The following is a 22,516-nucleotide window of genomic DNA, read 5'->3' as shown; positions in this document are numbered from 1 at the left end:
TGTTGCTCTTGTTTTTGTTTCTATTTTTGCTCATGTTGTTGTTTTTTTTATAATCTTTGCTTTTGTTTTTGTTGTTGTTCTTATCCTTGTCGTTGTTGTTCTTATGTTTGTTGTAGTTGCTTTTGATGTTACCGTTATTTTTATTGTTAATCTTATTGTTGTTGTTGTTGTTGTTGTTGTTGTTGTTGTTGTTGTTGTTGTTGTTGTTATGGCTCTTGTTAATGTTGTTGTTGCTCTTGTTTTTTTGTTGTTGTTATATTGTTCTTGTTATTGTTGTTGTTGTTTTTGTTTTTGCTAATGTTATTGTTTTTTCTCTTGTTTGTGTTGTTATTATTTTAATTGATATTAATTATCGACCACTGATTCAATATATAACGGAGGAACGCACACAATATACTTCTATTAAATAAAACAAACGGGGAATAAAATAATTTTATTATATCGCGATTTCGGCGGGTGAAAATGAAATGAGAATGAATGTAATGTGTGTTCCGCGCAATTTGCGAAAATACAAATAACGGTAGACCACAAAATTCACAAGGGACACAAAGGACAAATAGACCTGTGTCGGTTCAATCATCCATGATGATGTTCACAATGACGAATGTTACAATTCCGTCACTTTACTAATTTTATACCTATTCAATATTTGTTATTTTATTGACGTCAAACAATTCATGACTCTAAAACAATAAATATGTGCCCTGTGTTGTTTTATCATTTGAATGTTAGTATTTGCTTATGTTCTTTCGTGTTAGTATGTTTAGTACTAAAATCATATAAAGAGATTTTTGATGAACTAAATTTATACTATTTTAAATTTTTCAATAATTATATATTAAACGTTGATAAAAAAATAGTTATCTATTGTACACTACAAGAATAAATTTAAAAAATAATTTTAATAAGTTAATTACAAACAAATAAAAACAAATTAATTTTATTTACAATTCTATTTTAAAGTTCGTTTAAATTTTCCCGCGGATAGTATTTTTTTTTAAACGCATTGAACGCCCTCTTTCGTTCCGATAAGTAAATCATAAAAAAGAACCAATTAAAGACTGTATTACCGGCGGTCGGCCAGCGAAACAATTGAGTATAGTATCAGCTGTCTTCAAGCTGTATTTACAAATAAATTTTTCTATATGGCTGCTCAAAGGACAGGAAATTTCTCCAACTGCCAGCCGAAAAAAATTAATTATAATTAAACAAAACAATATTAAGTTGCAATTTTCAATCCGTAAGTTCCTAAAAGGCAGATGAGGAGATTAAAAAATAAATTGAGTTGAAAAATTGATTTTTTCAAAAGTTATCGTGTTTGCGTCTTTATAAAAACTTCAAAAATCCACACAAGCCCTTAAAACCACTTTTGTTTATATAAAAAAAGAGAATTTTTAAACCGTGAAAATCCGTCTAAATATTTTACTAAATTTTAAATTCAAATTCCAAATTTTTGAGAAAAATTCGGAAACTTCATTTTCCCAATTCTACATAACATTGTCTATTTTTCCGAAAAAATTCTAAATATTCTATATTTTCCGTCATTTTTTCGTAAAAATTTTTCATAATAATTTTACAACGTTTTTCAGATATTTAAAAAAAAAACAACTTTTCTTTATAACTTCTGTGTATTTAAAAAAAAATATTAAGATAACTTTTTGAACAATAACATTGTATTCTATGAGGAGTGTGTAAGCAGTTGGAATAATATATATTTTTTAATTTGTCTTATGACAATACTCTCAAAGAACAATATTGTATCGATACATAATAATTGAGTAATATTCTGTTTATTAATCGATATAATCTGACGATATAAATACCTGAACTTTTTAATATAATCACATCATTCTTCAGTTGATAAATTAAATTAATTGTTGAACAACAAAACTCGTGAGTGTTTAATTTTTCTTTTACGGGAAAAACTTTCGGAATTTTCTATAATTTTTCAAAGAATTTCGGGAAAAATTACCACGATTTTCTAAATTTTCCAGGATAGCTTAAAAATTTTCCGGAAAAACTTTATTTAAAATTTAAAATTTTTTTCTTTGTTCCCCCAGAAAAAAAAAAACAAAATGAGTTACATTATCGTCTTTTTGGCTGCTATTGCCTGTGCCGCTGCCGTTACTACCAACGGAGCACCGAGTACCTTCGACGGAAGCTCCGACTGGATTGAAAACCAAGACGACAACCGAAACGGTGCTTTCGATCCAAACTCCAAATGGAACGAAGAGCGAAACCTCAACCGGGACTTTCACGGCCACGGATCGGCGAGTACCGGCAACTGGATCGAAAAACAAGACGACAATCGGGACTTTAACGGCCATGGATCGAGGAGTACCTCCAACTGGAACGAAAACTAGGACGACAACAGGAACGGTCACTCCTCCGGAGCGCAGACTACCTTCTCCGGAAGCTCTGACTGGATCGAAAACTCCGACTAGAAAGAAACCCTATCAAAAAAATCCATGTGGGAAACCAGCTTGGATTCTCCGATGGATCCGCACATGGCGTTTTCGGATAGATTCCCATATAGTTTCCTATATAGAAATCCAGGGTAGGATCCTACATAGATTTCCATATTATTCAGGTAAAAAAAAAATTTTTTCACAAAATGAAAAATAGTTATGAAGTAATTGCTATTAATAAATAATAAATTAAAATTAATTCTGAAAAATGGATTTTGTAATTTTATCTAATGAAAAAACTGCTCGCGTCTGATGGACTTGAACCCGGTACCTCATGGTTGACAGTCTTCTACGCTACTCATTGGCTTAAGTCACGTTCTTACAAGGTATATCCCATATAACGATCTTTTCTAAGGCTTGAGCAAATCTGGTCTCAATTTCGATGGTTGTTAGTGTCTTTTTCTACCTATGGGCCTTGCTCCAGATACTTGTAGCAAATTCAATTGAAAAGTCTTGGACAAGCCTTGTACAAGAACTTTGTGCCAGATTATAGCTCAAGAATTGTGTAAGAAAATTGAGAAAATCTGAAGATGCTTATCGATAAACTAACTATATCAATTCTTGAGAAAGACTGATACCAGAAGCATGCTGATAATACTTGTGCAAGACTTGACAAATGCTTTAGAAATGAACAAATTACTGAGAATTACGGATCTTGAGCAAATCTTGAGCAAGTCATGTGTAAGTGTCTGTTGAGAGTTTCTGATTCAAAAAATACGTCAGAAAGTTTTTCAATGCACCTTGCATTAGGCTTGTCTCATATTCTTGCACAAGATGTCTTTAGCTAGTTATATATAAATCTTGAACCAGTTCTTTCTATATGAACTTGAGCAAGACCCATACGTAGAAAAAGACACTAGCAACTAGAGGTTTTGCCAAAGATATTGGCACCTAAATCTTGCTCAAGCACAAGTTACCTGGGTAACTATGTCAATTCTTGAGAAAAACTGACACCAGAAGCATGCTGATAATACTTGTGCAAGACTTGCTCAAGATCTGCTCAAGATCAAATGTTTTCGAATGACCGTTCGCATCATTCTACCCCTCCTATATTTACTATAGGATCAGCGGATCTCATTCAGCTTAACCATTTAGAGTATAGACCTACTATTTTATCGATCAAGACAAAATTATTTTAAAATGAGCACCACTGAATCAATACATCTTCAAGTAGTGGAGGGGAAAAAGTGTTATGAAATATATAATGCATGATGCATCTTGAGCAAATCTTGAGTAAGTCACGCTTCAACATTTGCTGTTAGTTTTTGGTTGACAAATGCTTTAGAAATGAACAAATTACTGAGAATTACGGATCTTGAGCAAATCTTGAGCAAGTCATGTGTAAGTGTCTGTTGAGAGTTTCTGATTCAAAAAATACGTCAGAAAGTTTTTCAATGCACCTTGCATTAGGCTTGTCTCATATTCTTGCACAAGATGTCTTTAGCTAGTTATATATAAATCTTGAACCAGTTCTTGCTACATGAACTTGAGCAATACCTATATGTAGAAAAAGACACTAGCAACTAGGGGTTTTGGTCAAGACACTGGCACCTAAATCTTGCTCAAGCACATGTTACCTGGGTATGTTTATTCCACATATAATTGAGGTTATAATTGAGGATGGTTTTACTTGTATCACTGTAGAGTGTTTTACAAGGGAGGGTGGGGAATTATTGTCTCTCCACTTTTTTTCTCCGCAATATAATCTCTCAACCCCGTCATTATTACTCTCAACCACTTTTTTCGTCCCCACGCCCCTGCATGTCGGGATTTTTTCATGCCCGACACACATGTGCTGCGACTGTGGCCGACTTACGCGTTATAATCAGTACCTGCATTTGCATTTCGGTCTTAAATAGTATGGAGGTACTTCTATAATGACATTTTACCTCCATAACTATATGGGAAAACCACAGAAAACCCGACCGGTACAGAGGCTGGCAATGAAACGCGAATATTCTTAGTTTATAATCATTGAAAAATATTGGTGCGCGCCGGAATCGAACCCTGGTCCCACTCTTTCGAAATGCAGGTACCGAGCCGATTAGGCTATTGCCAACCTTTTTTATTCCACATATATAAATTTACTATAGGAATCCATACTTCCGATGTGGATTTCCTATGCAAACTTATGTGGATTTTTTTGATAGGAAAACCAAAACATTTTGATAATTCATTTATTAATTAATTGAAAAATTTTATTTATTAATTAATAAAAAAATAATATACTGAAAAATGATAATAAATCTTTTTTTTTTATTCTTGTGTTCATATTTTTATATAGAGGTATTTTGAAACTTGATGATATGTTAATTTAAATTTCCACGTAATATATATTCTGTTTGTTCATTTTTCATTTCCGTTTGTATCTGGTGGCAAATAAGCCCGCGCAATAAACTGACATTATGTAGAGAGTATGGAAAGCCAAGTAGAGCAGAGAGGTACCAAATAAAGAAGCTATTTCAATTTTTTTTTCTTTCTTCATCTATTTCACTCTAACCCAACTCATTTTCTTTTTCCCTCTTTATTTCTTTCACCCTCTGTTCCAAAGTTTCCAACCGCAATCAGTCTTGCATTCACGATCTGGATTTCGGGATCTACAATCTGTACAAACTTTTGTTTTTTACGTCTCATAAATTTAAACTTAAGCTTTCGCTTTTTAATGATTTTTTCTAAAATAAGTTTGATTAATTATTATGATAGTGAGAAATTGTCAATCTGCAGTAAATATGCGAAGAGAAAAAAGTAAATACGCAATGGTTGCCATAATGTATATTTCATGTGGTTTATGTCTGCAAATAAAATAGAGTTTGTGTTTGAAAGCTTACAAGAGATGAATAAATAAAAAGGATGGAAATGACAGAATAAAGGTAAAATTGAAAAATTGTCGCAGGATTTTTTACTAGATTCGTAGAAACTTTTCGTTCAATATTGTCATGACACTTTTCTCAGTATTCAATCATTTTATTTGTTCAAAATAGAAAAAAAAATAAATTTTATGACTGATTTTTTTTGCTTTTGTGACAAATAAAAGTTACATATTGAAGATATGTTATATTGTAAGTGGAAGTTACGAAAATAATATGTTAAATCTTGTATAATCTGAAACATCAAGTTTATTAAATCTGATCTGATACATGGAATTTAATTGGATATTTCAGATCTAATCTAATAAATTAAATATATATTATATCGGATCTAAAATTCTAAATCTGATCAGATTATAGGAAATAAATTTATCAGATCTGATTGTATAAATTAAATCTAAATGGATGTATTAGATCCGATCTGAAATTCTAAATCTGATCAGATCATTGAAATTAGATTTATCAGATTTGATGTAATATATTGCATTTATTGAGATATATTCGACCCAATCTGAAATTCTAAATCTGATCAGATTATTGGAACAAGATTTATCAGATTTGATCAAATACATTAAATCTATTTAAATATACTAGATCTAATTTAAAATTATAAATCTGATCAGATTATTGAAATTAGATTTATCAAATCTGATTGTTGAAATCAAATCTAATTGGATATATTGGAGTCGATCTGAAATTCTAAATCTGATCGGGTGAGAAAATTTCAGGTTACTAAATTAAGATCTAATATGATTAGATATTTTACAAATACAGCTGGCTTAACATATTAAATCTGATCAGATTATTAGAATTAGATTTATCAAATCTGATTGAACAAATTAAATCTAATTGGATAGATTAGATCCGAACTGAAATTCTAAATCTGATCGGATTATTGGAATTAGATTAATCAGATTTGATGTAATATATTGGAATCTATTGAGATATATTAAATCTGATCTGAAATTTATAATCTGATCAGATTGTGAGAATTTTAAGTTATTGAAATAATATCTATTCTGATTGGATATTTTCTGAACATAGCTGGCACAACATATTAAATCTAATCAGATTATTAGAATTTGATTTATCAAATCTGATACAACAAATTGAATATAATTGGATATATTAAATACGATCTGAACTTCTAAATCAGATCAGATTATTGGAATTCGATTTATCAGATTTTATCTAATACATTGAATCTATTTATATGTATCAAATGCAATCTAAAATTCTTAATCTGATCAGATTGTGAGAATTTGAAGTTACTAAAATAAGACCTAATCTGATTGGATATATTACAAATAAAGCTGGTTTAACATGTCAAATCTGATCAGATTATGGGAATTAGATTTATCAAATCTGATGGAATAAATCAAATTTAATTGGATATATGAGATCCGATCTAAAAATCTGAATCTGATCAGATTATTGGAATTAGACTCATACATTGCATTTATTGAGATATATTAGATCCGATCTTAAATTCTAAAACTGATCACATTGTGGAAATTTTCGGTTACTGAAATAAGATTTGATCTGATATATTGAATCTGATTGTATATATTACAAATACAGCTGGCTTAACATATCAAATCTAATCAGATTATAAGAATTAGATTAATCAAATCCGATTAAGTAATTCAAATCTAATTGGATATATTGAATCCGATCTGAAATTCTAAATCTAATTGGATTGTGAGTATTTTAAGTTATTAATTATAACCTAAAATTATAATAACTTATAATAAGATCTGATTTAATAAATCAAATCTAATTGGATACATGAGATCTGATCTAAAATTCTTAATCTGATTCAATTGTAAAAATTTTCGGTTAATAAAATAAGATCTTATCTGATATATTGAATATGATTGAATACATCATAAGTACAGCTTTATATCAAATCTAATCAGATTATTACAATTAGATTTCTCAAATCTGATTGAATAAATAAAATCTCATTGGATATATTAGATCAAATCTGAATTCCTTAATCCGATTAGATTGTAGCCATATTAGGTTATTAGATTAAGATTTAATCTGATAAATTAAATCTAATTGGATTTATTAGATGTAATCTGAAATGTTAAATCTGATTAGATTGTGGACATTTTAGGTTACTGAAATAAGATCAAATCTAATATATATTGTAATATATATCTAATATATTACAAGTACAGTTGGCTTAATATATCAAATCTAATCATATTATTAGAATGAGATTTATCAAATCTGATTGAATAAATGAAATCTAATTGGATATATCAGGTCCGATTTGAAATTCTTAATCAGATTAGACTGTATAGGAATTTTAGGTGACTAAAATAAGCTCTAATCTGATCAGATCTAATTGAATCTGGTCAGATTTGCTTGCACCGAGGCATATAAATTCAATATTTTTATGACCGTGATTTATTACCAAATTCTTTTCAATTTTTTAATTAGTAGGTTAAAATATTTATAATTTTAAATTTACAAAAAAAGAATAAATTTTTCAAATTTTCCATCGTAATTCATGATATTATGTTAATGCTTGCGTGGATAGTAATAATTAGTCTAATTAAATTAATTAAGAGTGAATAATTAATTTCGCACGAACCTACAACAATTATTAACGCATTGGCGTATACATCCGATGTTACCTTCGAATTTATATCCTCCATATATGTTTATGCATATATTAGTTTCACGGTTAAATAGAAACCTCGCCACAATATATTCGTGTGAAAGCTTCGGCTAATTTAAGGCAAATATTTATCCTGTTTATTGAATTACCGAGTAATTTTTAACGATAAAAATTTTTTGCTACACAAGATTTTCTTTTTTATTATTATAAGTATTATATTTGGCGTGTAACATAAAAATTTAGCGAGGGTGGTGTCGCGAGATAAAGGGATGAAAAAATATAAGGAGAATTAGGGTGAGTAAAATAGCTCGTTACAAACAAACTATCCGAATGAAGCAGTTTAATGTGCAAACACGTTACGTTTATTTATATTGTTACAGAGAATGTCGTTAGTGAAATGGACGTTACGGTTAATGTATAAAGAGCTTTGTACCAGCCGCAGAGTTAGTAATGGTAATAGAAAATTTTTAATAGCTAATTGTTGTAAATGAAATTAGTCGAAAATGTGGGACTAATTTCTTTTTTTAAGGAAAAAATGATTGAATTGAAGCATATTTGAGCTAGGTGTGAAGAAAAACATGATAATACCTCGGTCCAATTTTAAAACACAGTAACTGCAAAATTTTTATACATGATTTCTAACTTCCCGCTAAGAAAATCGAAGATTTTCGAAAAATCGGGAAGTTATTGTTTTCACCCCGTTTTGTAAAAATCGAGGTTTAAACAGATCTTGACGTTTTGAAGCCCTAAGAAGCTTCCCTGACTATTTTTACGATGATGCCCGTACGTCTGTATGTGTGTGTGTGTGTGTGTGTGTGTATGTATACCTCTTATAACTTCTGAAGTGCTTGACTGATTTGATCGCAGTTGGTGTCATTCGAAAGGTCTTCGCCAAACTTAGATTTCCTGTAAGTTGGAACCGATTTGGACCAGTAGATTTCGAGAAATGGCAAAAAAAGTGAAAAAAAAGTTGTTTTTTTTTTCATTTTTTTTTTAAATATCTCCGAATTTGCTAAACCGATCGACCTCAAAAACTAATCGGCTCTTAACTTTGAAAACCCGCATCGATCGCCACCAAAAGCGTCAGAATCGGTTGATGCTTTCGTGAGATATCGTTGTCGAAAAAATCGAAAAAAGTGTTTTTTTTTTTTGTAATAACTCCGGAATTTTTCATCAGATCAATTTTTTTATTCAGAATTATTGATAGAGTTCAAAATTACATCGATTGCCGCTAACCGCGTGCAAATCGGTTAATTGATTCAAATGTAATAAGATTGTCCAAAATTAGTCAAGGCTAAAAAAAATCCAATTTTAGCAAAATTATCTATGACTTTAACCTAAAAATGTAAAGTTTTATCAAGGATCAGTGAATCCAACACAATAAATGAGATTATAGAAATAACCGTCGATAAACACGCGAGATAACGCAATATATTTGCTAAAACTACGTAATCGCCTGGCAAACGATTGGAGGGTGAATTAAACCAGCCCTCATGTACCAGTACGACCGAGTACTCCGGCTCTGGGAGTCATACTGTAAAGATATCGTGATAATTTACAAAATGGCGCTATCAACCTATCGTTAAATTTTTGATATCCAAAAAAGTCATTTCATTTATTTAATTGCTTTTGCCAAAAAAAGTTACTAAATAATTAAACATTGTTCTTTTGATGACAGTAGATAAATTCTGATAGAGTTCGGACCTTCGTCTAATACCTAAGTCAATTACAAATCCTGATTAAATTAAACTTCGCGACAATTAGAACGGCAAAAACGTATTCCGTGTCGAAAATAGTATCTAATGTTGGAACAGACTTAGAGTTTAAAACAAGTTGTTGATGGTCACGCGATACCTATGTACAACCGAGTTTTATGTATATACATATATAGTGTGGTAGTAGTTGTACGTCAGGGGCTCTCTAGGCCTCTAAATCTCCCCAAATTCAGACGACTATACACTGAGATAACTTTTACGGTCTAATGCTCTAATAGTTTGATAGTTCGAATTCCGTAACTTTGCTAACAGTTCGGTACTTACTTTTCATATGGTGTTCTTATTATTACTCAGTTGTTTTAATTGAAAAAATTTTCAAGTTTTTATATTAGAATTTTTAATTAATATAGATCTTTTAATATAAAATGACAAAAGTACGGACCTTAATAATGTATCTAGGTAAGTTTTTTAATAGAAATTGAATTTTCAATTTGAATTTTGGCGGGAGAGTGACGTAGTTCTGGATCCGGTGCGCAACGCCATCTTACAGAGAGTTTGAAAAACTTTCATAAAACCGGGAAGGTTTAAATGTTTAATTTAAATTAATAAGTGTTTAAAATTTTAAATTTATTTTAGATAATCTGTACAATTAAGAGAATAAGGAAAATTTTCTCTGTGGCGTATTTAGGATAAAATAAGTTTTTTAAATTAAATTTAGTTAATTGGAAAGGTCAAGACCTAAATTAGTGCCGTTCAATGTTTCATTTCCTTTTCTAAAATAGTTCAGTTATTATGATAAGTTTTCGAAGTAGTTATAAATAGAATAGAATTTCCCGATAAAAGTCATTATATTTATTTATTTTATTCTGTAGATGTGAATATGGTTATATGTCAAAAATTAATTTATATAATTAAGAGACTAAGAAAAATTTAGTAACGGGTATATCTTTATCGTAAATTGGTTTTAATATTTTTTCAGCGACAGTCTTTTATGATTTAAATAATTAAGAGAGTAAGGAAAATTTTGTGACGAGGATATTATTATTTTAAAAGGAATTTTTATAGTTTAATTTGGTATCATCAGAAAGGTCTTGATAAGAATTAGCGCCTTTTGGTTTTATATATTTTTCAGTAGTCAATTTTTTATGTAAAGTTTTTGGAGGAGTTTTTAATAGTTTGTTGGTTCTATAAATTTATTCTGTCACATTTGTTCACTAAATTATTTTTAATAGATCTTGTGATAGCACTATCATTTTTAAAATTTATTTTATAAACTCATTTTTATGCATAATGTTCTTTAAAAAAAAAAATTTAACTTCAAATTAGCAGTAAATTTATAGCAGAATTATAGTGAAAAATTCTCCATAATCTCGGGTAATATCGTCTCACATACTCGAGCTTAGAAAGTAATAAAATTTTATTTAGTGATAGCTCCTATAAAGAAGTATCGATCGGTTCATTTGAGGCTTATCCGAACTGAAAAGCTTTAAAAATATAATAACGATTCTTTTATCGCTATAATCTAATCCTCAGTATAATGTCTTTTGAAATCGATCTATTTTTTTTATTATTTATTGTAAATTAAATAAATAAAAACAAAAATAGAATTGAGAGATATTTAGTTGTAAAAGAGTCCATTTACAGAATTAGTTTTTGTTTTGATGATCAAATGCAATTCAATTTGCACGGACAAAATATGATATCGACGTGGATAAATGTAACGCAAAGAGTGCACACGGTAAATATATTTTCAGGGTTTATGACATTGCTATGTAGAAAGCTTTTTGATAAATATAATATTTATTAATGTAAACATTTCATTATTTGGGTGCTTTTATAAATATTATATTATTTAAATTTAACTAATTAATGTACTGCAGATATTTTGTTATTATTGTTATTTTCGTCATTATATTTATTTTGGTAAAGTAAAATTTTTTCAGTACACACTTGGATAGTCGAAGTAGAAAACTGTTTTTAGGTTCAAGAATTTTGATCTGTTTACATATAATTTTTATCAGATATGACCAGATTTTATTATGATCAGATCTTTTTTACCAGATCTATTTGTGACCAAACATGACCAGATCTGTTTATGATCAGATATAACCAGATCTGCTTGTAACCAAATATGACCAGATCTTATTATAATCAGATATGACCAGATGATTTTTGCTAGATCTATTTATGACCGGATCTGTTTGTGGCCGAATATTACCAGATCTGTTCAGATCTTATTATGATCAGATATGACCAGAGCTTATTATGATCCGATATGACCAGATCTTATTATGATCAGATCTTTTTTGCCAGATCTATTTATGATCAGATCTGATTGTGACCAAATATGACCAGAGATTTTCATGATCAAAAATAGCCAGATTTGTTTACAAGAAGTTAAGGTTATATCTTTTTATGATCAGATCTAACCAGATTTGTTTGTGACCATATCTTGTTATCATTAATTCTGACTATGACCAGATTATGTCTAGATCTATTCATGACGAGAAAAGATCAGATTCTATTATAATCAACAATGATCTAATCTGATCATCGCTACATATGACCAAATCTAATTATGATCAGATATAACCAGATCTTTTTTGACAGATCTATTTATGATCAGATCTGTTTGTGACCAAATATGACCAGATCTTATTATGATCACATAAAATGTGATCAGAAAGCATCAAATCTTATTATGATTACCTTTGAGCAAATTTTTGGAAGACCAGATCTAATTGTGGTCATAAATAACCAGATCTGTTCAGATCTTATCATGATTAGATAAAATTAGATTTGTTTGTGATCATGGTCAGACATGGTCTGATCTTATCAGATCTATTTGTGATCATGATCAGACCAGATCTGATCATATCTATTTATGATCTGATCAGATCTGTTTATAATCTGATCAGATCTGTTTATGATCGTGGTCAGACAAGATCTGATCAGATCTGTATTTGACCAAATCTGATTGTGATTCAGATCGTACTACAACAAAATATTATCAGATCTGGTCATAAACATTTTTTTTTTCATTATCATCATTATTAGAGCAAAATTTAATTGTCAATTGACAATATTTAATGAGTCACATGCACTAGGGGAAAAAGTGGTCCTGTTTTCGACTATCCCCAGTATTACATTCACGTACAGAAGGCACATTTGCGATCACGCGTGGATATTTGTTCGGTCTGCTTCGCTAGCAAATATATTACTGGTTCGTGTTTATGACTGGAGCCCGTTTATATGTCTATGCATTAGAGAAAGATGGAATTCATTGGAGGACTTGAATTTACTGATACTATACAGAGCGAAAGGTTAAACGTTTATTTAGACAACAGAATAGTAAACTAGCGAATCCTAATTAGTTGGCTCGGAATATCCTAATATAAACATGACCATGTATGAGAAATTTACATCTGCAATTGAATAAATTAACTGGTAAATGCGCTTTGTGTTATTATAATAGAGACAGAAATTCAAAACTTATTTTTTGCACTTTAGAGTTGAGAAAAAAATGGAAAAAATTTATTTTCATGTCTTCGGCTATGAAATCTTGAAGTAGGGTTCTTACCCAAGTAGCATGTTCTTGAGCAAGATTAAGGTGCCAGTGTCTTGAGCGAAACCCCTAGCTGCTAGTGTCTTTTTCTACATATGGGTCTTGCTCAAGTTCATGTAAAAATAACTGGTTCAAGATTTATATATAACCAACTCGAGACATCTTGTGCAAGAATATGAAACAAGTCTAATGCAAGGTGCATTGAAAAACTTTCTGCGCATTTATCGAATCAGAAACTCACAACAGACACTTATCCATGACTTACCCATGACTTGCTCAAGATTTGCTCAAGATCCGTAATTCTCAGTAATTTATTAATTTCTAAAGCATTTCTGAACCAAAAACTAGCAGCAAATGTTGAAGCGTGACTTGCTCAAGATTTGCTCAAGATGCATCATGCATTATATATTTTATAGCACTTTTTCCCCTTCACTACTTGAAGATGTATTGATTCAGTGGTGCTCATTTCAAAATGATTTTGTCTTGATCGATAAAACAGAAGGTCTATACTCTAAAACGTTAAGCTGAATGAAATCTACTGATCCTATAGTAAATATAGGAGGAGTAGAATGATGCAAACGGTCATTCGAAAACATTTGATCTTGAGCAGATCTTGAGCAAGTATTGCACAAGTATATTCAGCATGCTTCTGGAGTCAATTTTTCTAAAGAATTGACATAGTTACCCAGGTAACTCGTGCTTGAACAAGATTTAAGTGCCGGTGTCTTGAGCAACACCCCTAGTTGCTAGTGCCTTTTTCTACAGATGGGCCTTGCTCAAGTTCATATAGAAAGAACTGGTTCAAGATTTATATTTAACTAGCTCAAGACATCTTGTACAAGAATATGAGACAAGTCTAATGCAAGGTGCATTGAAAAACTTTCTGACGGATTTTTTGAATCAGAAACTTACAACAGACACTTACCCATGACTTACTCAAGATTTGCTCAAGATTCGTTATTCTCAGTAATTTGTTCATTTCTAAAGCATTTGTCAACCAAAAACTAATAGCAAATGTTGAAGCGTGACTTGCTCAAGATTTGCTCAAGATGCATTATGCATTATATATTTTATAGCATTTTTTCCCCTCCACTACTTGAAGATGTATTGATTCAGTGGTGCTCATTTTAAAATAATTTTGTCTTGATAGATAAAACAGTAGGTTTATACTCTAAAAGGTTAAGCTGAATGAGATTCACTGATATTATAGTAAATATAGAAGGGGTAGAATGATGCGAACGGTCATTCCAAAACATTTGATCTTGAGCAGATCTTGAGTAAGTCTTGCACAAATATATTCAGCATGCTTCTGGTGTCAGTCTTTCTCAAGAATTGACATAGTTGCGAAGGTAACTTGTGCTTGAGCAAGATTTAGGTGGCAGTGTCTTGAGCAAAACCTCTAGTTGCTAGTGTCTTTTTCTACATATGGGTCTTGCTCAAGTTCATGTAGAAAGAAATGGTTCAAGATTTATGTATAACAAGCACAAGACATCTTGTGCAAGATTATGAGACAAGTCTAATGCAAGGTGCACTGAAAAACTTTCTGACGTATTTTTTGAATCAGAAACTCACAATAGACACTTGCCCATGACTTGCTCAAGATTTGCTCAAGAACCGTAACTCTCAGTAATTTGTTTATTTCTAAAGCATTTGTCAACCAAAAACTAACAGCAAATATTGAAGCGTGACTTGCTCACGATTTGCTCAAGATGCATGATGCATTATATATTTTATAGCACTTTTTCCCCTACACTACTTGAAGATGTATTGACTCGGTGGTGCTCATTTTAAAGTAATTTTGTCTTGATCGATAAAACAGTAGGTCTATACTCTAAAAGGTTAAGCTGAATGAGATCCACTGATCCTATAGTAAATATAGGAGAGGGAGAATGATGCGAACGGTCATTCGAAAACATTTGATCTTGAGCAGATCTTGAGCAAGTCTTGCACAAGTATATTCAGCATGCTTATAGTTAGTTTATCGATAAACATCTTCAGATTTTCTCAATTTTCTTACACAATTCTTGAGCTATAATCTGGCCGCAAGTTCTTGTACAAGGCTTGTTTAAGACTTGTCAATTGAATTTGCTACAAGTATCTGGAGCAAGACCCATAGGTAGAAAAAGACACTAACAAGTATCGAAATTGAGACCAGATTTGCTCGAGCCTTGAAAAAGATTGCTATATGGGTAAACTTTGAAATTATATATAACAGGTTTATATTAATCTCAATTTTCAGCGCCTTCAGTAAAGATTTCAAAAATTCGACATTCAATCGCTCAGAAAACTTTCAAATAAATTTAGTATCTTTTTTGTTGCAATGTTTTTTTTTACTTTTGCAGTTTTCCGCCCCGAAGCCCATAAATTTCTCGGCGAGTTTCGAATTGCGTCATTAATTGCAAAGTTACCACTGGAAATCGTGATAGTTTAACAAAATAGTGTTTCCGAAGATTTTACGTTAAAGTTATCGGTTTCTACTTTCCTTCGACACTAGTTTACTTTTTGTCTGATAAAAATAGACAAAGTTATTGAGGTCATTTGGAAGGACACTTTTGATGGATCGCAATATCCATCAATATATATTTAGAAATTTTAGATGTGTCACTGATAATTGATAATGACACTTACAGTAAGCGTAGATATAAAGGTCATATCAGAGAATAAAGTTAAGTAGTGGAATTTCCGGTTTGATGCCCTCGATAGAAGATAGACCCTTTTAGATTTAATATTGGTCCTTTAGGTTACACTTCAGCTGACCAGATGTGTTTAGTTTCTTTACTCGAGAACTTATACATTTTATTGAATAAAAAGTTATCCAAGTGGAAATTTTATTTACAGTATTTTATCAATTTTTTTAAGCGAGCGAAAATTCCTGAAAAATTCTCCGTACAAATATGCGAAGGGTGGGTGATAAAGGATGTTATTGTAAAGAATGAAGATTGGATTTTTGGCAACACAGTTTTCTTGAGGATTGAGTATGTTGCTTTGGTTTAGGGTGAAAAATTGATTGATTTTTTAATAAGTTAAGAAAAACATCTTGGACGCTGAAATATTGATTTTTTTTCCATCGAAAATATACTATTCTATTTGAAAAAAAATTTAGATCTGATCATATATCTGAGAACTCGTCAGATATATTAGATATATCAGATTTAATTAGATACATTAAATTTGGTAAGATAGATGAGTAATATATTTGATAAGATATATGGGATTTAATAAGATAAAATAAGATTGGAATAAATATATCAGATCTGATCAAATATATAACATCTGATAAGATATAATACATTTAAATAAAATCAGATCGGAATAAATATGTCAGATCTGATCAGATACATTAGATATACTGACTCTGATGACATATATTAGATGCATATAAATTTAGATCGGATTTAATATATTAGATCTGATCAGATCTAACAATATATTAGGTCTGATCAGATCTGACTGAATATATTAGATCTGATCAGATGTGACTGAATCTATCAGATCTGATCAGATCTTACTGATTGTGTCAGATATGGCCAGATCTAACTATATATGTCAGATCTGGCCAGATCTGACTAATTATATCATATCTGATCAAATATATGAGATCTGATTAGATATAATACATGAAATGAAATCAGATCGGAATAAATATGTCAGATCTGATCAGATACATTAGATATACTGACTCTGATAATATATATTAGATGCATATAAATTTAGATCGGACTTAATATATTAGATCTGATCAGATCTGACTGAATATATTAAATCTGATCAGATGTGACTGAATATATCAGATCTGATCAGATACATTAGATATGTTGACTATGATAATATAAATTAGACGCATATGGATTAATGTCGGATTTAATAAATTCGATCTGATCAGAATTAACTGAATATATTAGATTTCATCAGATGTAACTAAATATATCTAATCAGATCTAATTGATTGTGTCAAATATGGTAAAATCTGACTAAATATGTCAGATCTGATCAAATCTGACTGAATATATCAGAAAGAAATATATAAACTAAATTTTAACATCTAATTTGTTAGAATATATTAGATCTGATCACATGTGTTTGTCATATAAGATCTCTCAGATTTGCTTCGATATATCAGTTATATGGAATCCAACTAAATATCTTCGATCTGTAAAATCTTATCAGATATACAATTTATATCAAATCTGATTAAATTTACGAGATCTGAATGGATATATTAGATCTTAAGATCTGATCAAATATATTAGATATCTATGATCTGATCAAACATATTTATCATATAAAATCTATCAGATTTTCTTGAATATATTAGGTCAATAAGATCTAAATGAATACATTCGATCAGTTCGATCTTATCATAATATCAGATCTTACTAGAAATACTAGATGTATTCGATCTGAGTAAATGTATTCGATGTAAATAAATTTATGAGATCTTAAGATCTGGTCAGATATATCAAATATATTAAATCTGATCACATCTATTTTTCATATAAGATTTATTAGATCTGCTTATATATATCAAACATATGATATCTGAGCTAATATCGTCGATCTGTTAAATATTATCAGATCTTATCAGATATATCAGATCTCACTGAATGTACGAGATCTGAGTCAATATATATTATAGATTTCAAGATCTGATCAAATATATTTGTCATACAAGATCTATTAGATTTGCTTTAATATATTAAACAAATAAGATCTAAGTAGATACATTCGATCGGTTCGATCTCAGATCTGATCAGAAATTCTAGATAAATCCGATCTGACTCAATGTATTAGATTTAATTAAATTTATTAGATCTAAGATCTGGTCAGATATATCAAATATATCAGATCTGATCAAATATATTTGTTATTTAAGATCTATCAGATTTGCTTGGAAAAATTAGTCAAATGAGATCTGAGTAGATACTTACGATCTGATCGATCTTATTAGTTATCAGATCTGATCAGAAATACTAGATAAATCTGATCTGACTGAATGTATTAGATTTAATTAAATTTATTAAATCGGAGGATCTGGTCAGATATATCTGATTTATTTAAATATATTAGTTCTTATAAGATATATTAAATCAGATCAGAAATATTAAATTTTTTCTCCGTTTTTTTTTCATCATTAAAACTTTTATTATTTCTCTTTAAAAAATATTCCAACTAAAACATTTTCCCAAATAAAACCAATTGACTTTAAATTCGATAGTTAAGTTTATTTTAAGAGTGTTAAAAAAATTACACTCGTTAACCCAAAAAAACTGGTCTTATTTGTCCTAAAAAGTAAACAAAGTAAAAAGTAAACGTTAGCCGGCGTGGCGTACAACAGTATATCTGTGTAAGAAGTAAAGAGGAAAGATGGATGGGGATTAAGAGGATGGGAAAAGTCTGTCTGTCCAGTGGAACTAGATATATAAGTAAGTCTGTCGGTTGAGATAAATTACTGGTCGGAGGCCCCGGAAGTTGAGCTAACGAGCTGTGTCCTAACTTTTTTTCCGACCAACCCCATACACCCCCACTCCCTCCTCCATATCCTATCTTTATAACGAGCTAGGGTTCCGAGGAAAAAACTGGTCATTTTTTCAGTTAAAAATTAATGAATAAAATGCTCATTTGTTACAAAGCTTGAATTCTTTTTTTTTTAGATTCATTATTTTTATTCCGAGCTGATTTTTCCCTTTTTCTGGGTCAATTCTCAGGCTATCTATTTAGCCATCAATCTGTCGAACCAGCGAGCTTGAGTCTGTTGAGGATTACCGAGAGATACACGACTGGCAGTAACTGACCATCGAAACCACAAACTAGATACATGCATCTGCGCTACAGGATCGTTCTTCCTTGTCTACTCGAGGCTATTATACACTTAATTTTTTTTATCCGATAAAAATTGAAACCAAACTGAAAGCATTACTAAAAAGTTTGAGAAAAATTTTAAGCTTAGAAATTTGAATTTTTTTCAAAGGTTATGGGCCCAGTTATAAAAATTTTCGGATTTGTTTTGATAAAATATTTTTTGCTTAAAAATATTATTTTTTAGGCGATTAAAGAAGGATGAAATAATCGTCTAAGAACACATTACACTTTCGAAGAACTTAAAGGGTCATTCTGGTTTGTAACTTTGAAAAAAAATTTTTTTTTACATTTTTCGATAGTACATATATCTAAAAGTATTGTGTTAAAATTTCTAAGTGATTGGATCACTGTAACTCGATTATTTAACGATGTTTATGTGGATGTTCGAGTGGAAGAAATTCAAATTTTTGAAAAGGCTGAAGGGAATTTTGAATGGTCCCGGCGTCGCTGATTGACTTTAGGTAAGATTTTGTTTTTTTTTAATTAAAAAAACTTTAAGCGCGTTTATCTCAGAAGTAAGTTTTTCTGGTTGACGTACATGATATCTTCGGAAGCACTGACCCGATCTTAATGAAATTTAAACAACATATTCTGCATAGTAATAGCTATTGCATCAGCTACAACCAAATCAAAATTTTTATTTTTACTATTTTTTTAGGACTAAAAACTGTGAAAAAAAGCCTCAATTTTCAGTTTTTTTTTCAATTGTCCATTGTTATTCATTAATAAATATTAATCTCCGTAGCTGGTGCAACAACTACTTATATATTGAAGGTAAATAATTTTGGTTTTAGTGTTTTAGATGAGCCGTTATCAAGTTATCATGTACGTGAGCTTTATACCAACGTTTTGTCAGAGCTCTGTTCTTCCATTGTTTATTCATATCAAAAATATTAAAAAAATAAATTTAGATATTTTTAGTGTTATTCAAGAGCGTATTTGTTGAACTGAATTTTATATTAAAATCTACACTGTTAAAAATTTTTGTAAAATTACAATGATATTACAAAACAAATAATAAGTAAAATTATAAATCAGTGTATAGCAATGCGAAATAAAATACAACTCATGTAATTTTCCAACACCTGTCAGGAAATCTACTAAGATGTGTTGTAATTTTACAATCTTCATGTATAAACCTAACACGCATTGTAATATTACAAAACCGTTTGTCAATTTTTAAGAAAAAGCTTTTTAATTTTACAAACATTATTCGTGATCTGATTCGGCATAATTCTATGTTAAATTATAAAAAAATATTGTAATTTATACTTAAATAATCTCATAAAAAATTTAAAAAGCTTTTTTTTTATTTTTACAATTTTCATTGTAAAATTACACAGTACAATATAATTTTACCAGACAATTTTAATTATATAACACGAATCGTAATTCTACTTCACTGCTTTCAAATTTTAAAAACAATACTTTTCAGTTTTACAAAAATGAGCCTGATGTATCAAAAAACAACAATGTCCTTCATATTTATTTTTACTAATTATTAGTCTATGGTTGTTTATTTGTAATAATAAATTCGAGGCATCATTTATCTTTTATAAATTCTAATATTACGCTCAAACGATCATTTCGAAATCAATATATTTGAATGAGTATATGTTAGACTTTAATTTTTATAATATTCAATGAATTATAAATAATGTAAAAGTTAGTTATTTTCTATCAATAAACAGCATCAAATAACACAAATAATGTAAATAATAAATAATGAGCCGTAAAGCTCAATCACCACATAGGATTAGCTTATAAGAATAATAAGATGTTAAATCACTTATCGGTCGTACGGCGTAGGGCGTTAGGTATCGGTCTGGCAATCGCGCGGCTCGTGTTCGATTCTTAGTTAGGGTAAATATTATTTTCACTTTATATCACCAGAGTTGTAAAAATTAGGTCTACGTAAGATGCAAAATCTAGTCAGCGCTTCATAAAAATAAAATGACAACAAATATTAAATCAAATCTTTCTTATTTATTATTTCAATTCAAGTAAAATTCAAGGAAAGTATTGTATTTTTACAAACTTAGTTAATCTAAAAGTATTTGTAAAATTACAAAACCTTGAAAATTAGTAACCCTACATCTATATATGTTTTGTAATATTACTATACCCGATTGTAATTTTAAATAAATGTTTTGCCTATTAGATTCCAATACATTTCTTGTAAAATTACAATAAAAATTTTTAACAGTGTACAATAGTTTCTGTGTAAAAAAAATCATTAATAAAACCTGAATTATTTTTGTGGCAATATTGTTAATTACAAAGAAATTATTACCAAGTTTTCTGAAAAATAAGACACTAGTGCGTGAAAACAAAGAATACTTCCGAAAGACACAGACTTATCTCTGTTTAGAGCAAAAAAAAATAAAACAAATCTTGCAAAAGGTAAAAAGTCTGAGGAACTACGAGAAAAGATAAAGAAATAATAAACGGAAAGCTGTCAGTGACACCAAGGGGAAAAATCCAACCCTCGACGTTTGCAAAACACTTTTCTATAGACACATAAGACTAGACAGGAACTCAAGGTTACAAAACACCCAAAGCGAAACAAAAGACGATAGACTTAAACTTTCCTTTGTCTCCGGCAAAAGAGAGTCTCCGACTGGGGTTGGAAAAACCTTGAGGAATTATTGTGGAAGTCATGCAATTATATATCATCAGTCTTTGGGTCTGAAGACACGAAATTCATTTGTTGATTCTCTCTAAGACGGTTCTGAGTTTTTTATCCGTCTTTTTTCGGGCTTTTTTTAATGGGGGTGCTGAAAATTGAGAGATATATTGAAGTTAATATTAAGTATGATACACATTTTTGAAGCTTGAAAACCTGATTAGAAAATCCTATAGCCGAAGACATAGAAAAAAATTTTTTTTTTAATTTTTTTTAGCCTCTAAAGTTAAAAAATTAAATTTTGACTTTTTTTTCCTTTTAATTAGGGATGATGAAAATTAAGGAAAATATTGAAGTAAATATCAGTTATGATACATGATTTTAAAGCTTAGAGGCTCAAGATTAAGATCCTTTAGCCGAAGACATAAAAAAAAATTTTTTTTGAATTTTTTTTAACTTCCAAAATTGAAAAACTAAATTTAGAATTTTTTTCTTCTTGTTTGGGGATGTTGAAAATTAAGAGAAATATTGAAGTAAAAATTAATTATGATATATAATTTCGAAATTTGAAGGTTTAAGATCAAGATCCTTTAGCTGAAGACATGAAACAATTTTTTTTGTAATTTTTTAAGCTCTAGAAAAGAATAAAGAAATTTTTGAATTATTTGTTTTTATTTGGGGGCGTTGAAAATTAAGGAAAATATTAAGATAAATATTATTTATGATACATATTTTTGAAGCTTAAAGATGAAGGATTAAGATCCTCTAGCCGAAGATACAAAAT

The 22,516-nt window shown here is 29.9% G+C and overlaps 1 protein-coding gene and 2 long non-coding RNA genes across 3 annotated transcripts in view; 2 read left to right on the top strand and 1 right to left on the bottom strand.

The window, feature by feature from the left end:
- The window catches only part of LOC123263534, a 111,960-nt gene that overhangs the window by 28,553 nt on the left and 60,891 nt on the right, over positions 1 to 22,516 (bottom strand). The window lies entirely within an intron of this gene.
- Positions 1 to 22,516, top strand: part of LOC123263646 — a 342,430-nt gene that overhangs the window by 319,012 nt on the left and 902 nt on the right. The window lies entirely within an intron of this gene.
- LOC123263643 lies at positions 2,667 to 20,877 on the top strand. The gene is made up of 4 exons (XR_006509196.1): positions 2,667 to 2,794; positions 12,309 to 12,316; positions 13,957 to 13,962; positions 20,867 to 20,877. It is a non-coding gene; the product is annotated as an uncharacterized LOC123263643 (long non-coding RNA).

This window comes from Cotesia glomerata, linkage group LG4, assembly GCF_020080835.1.
Source record: "Cotesia glomerata isolate CgM1 linkage group LG4, MPM_Cglom_v2.3, whole genome shotgun sequence".
NCBI lineage: Eukaryota > Metazoa > Arthropoda > Insecta > Hymenoptera > Braconidae > Cotesia > Cotesia glomerata.
Note: the sequence above shows the minus strand (reverse complement) of the source record. Positions and strands in the feature narration are given on the sequence as shown.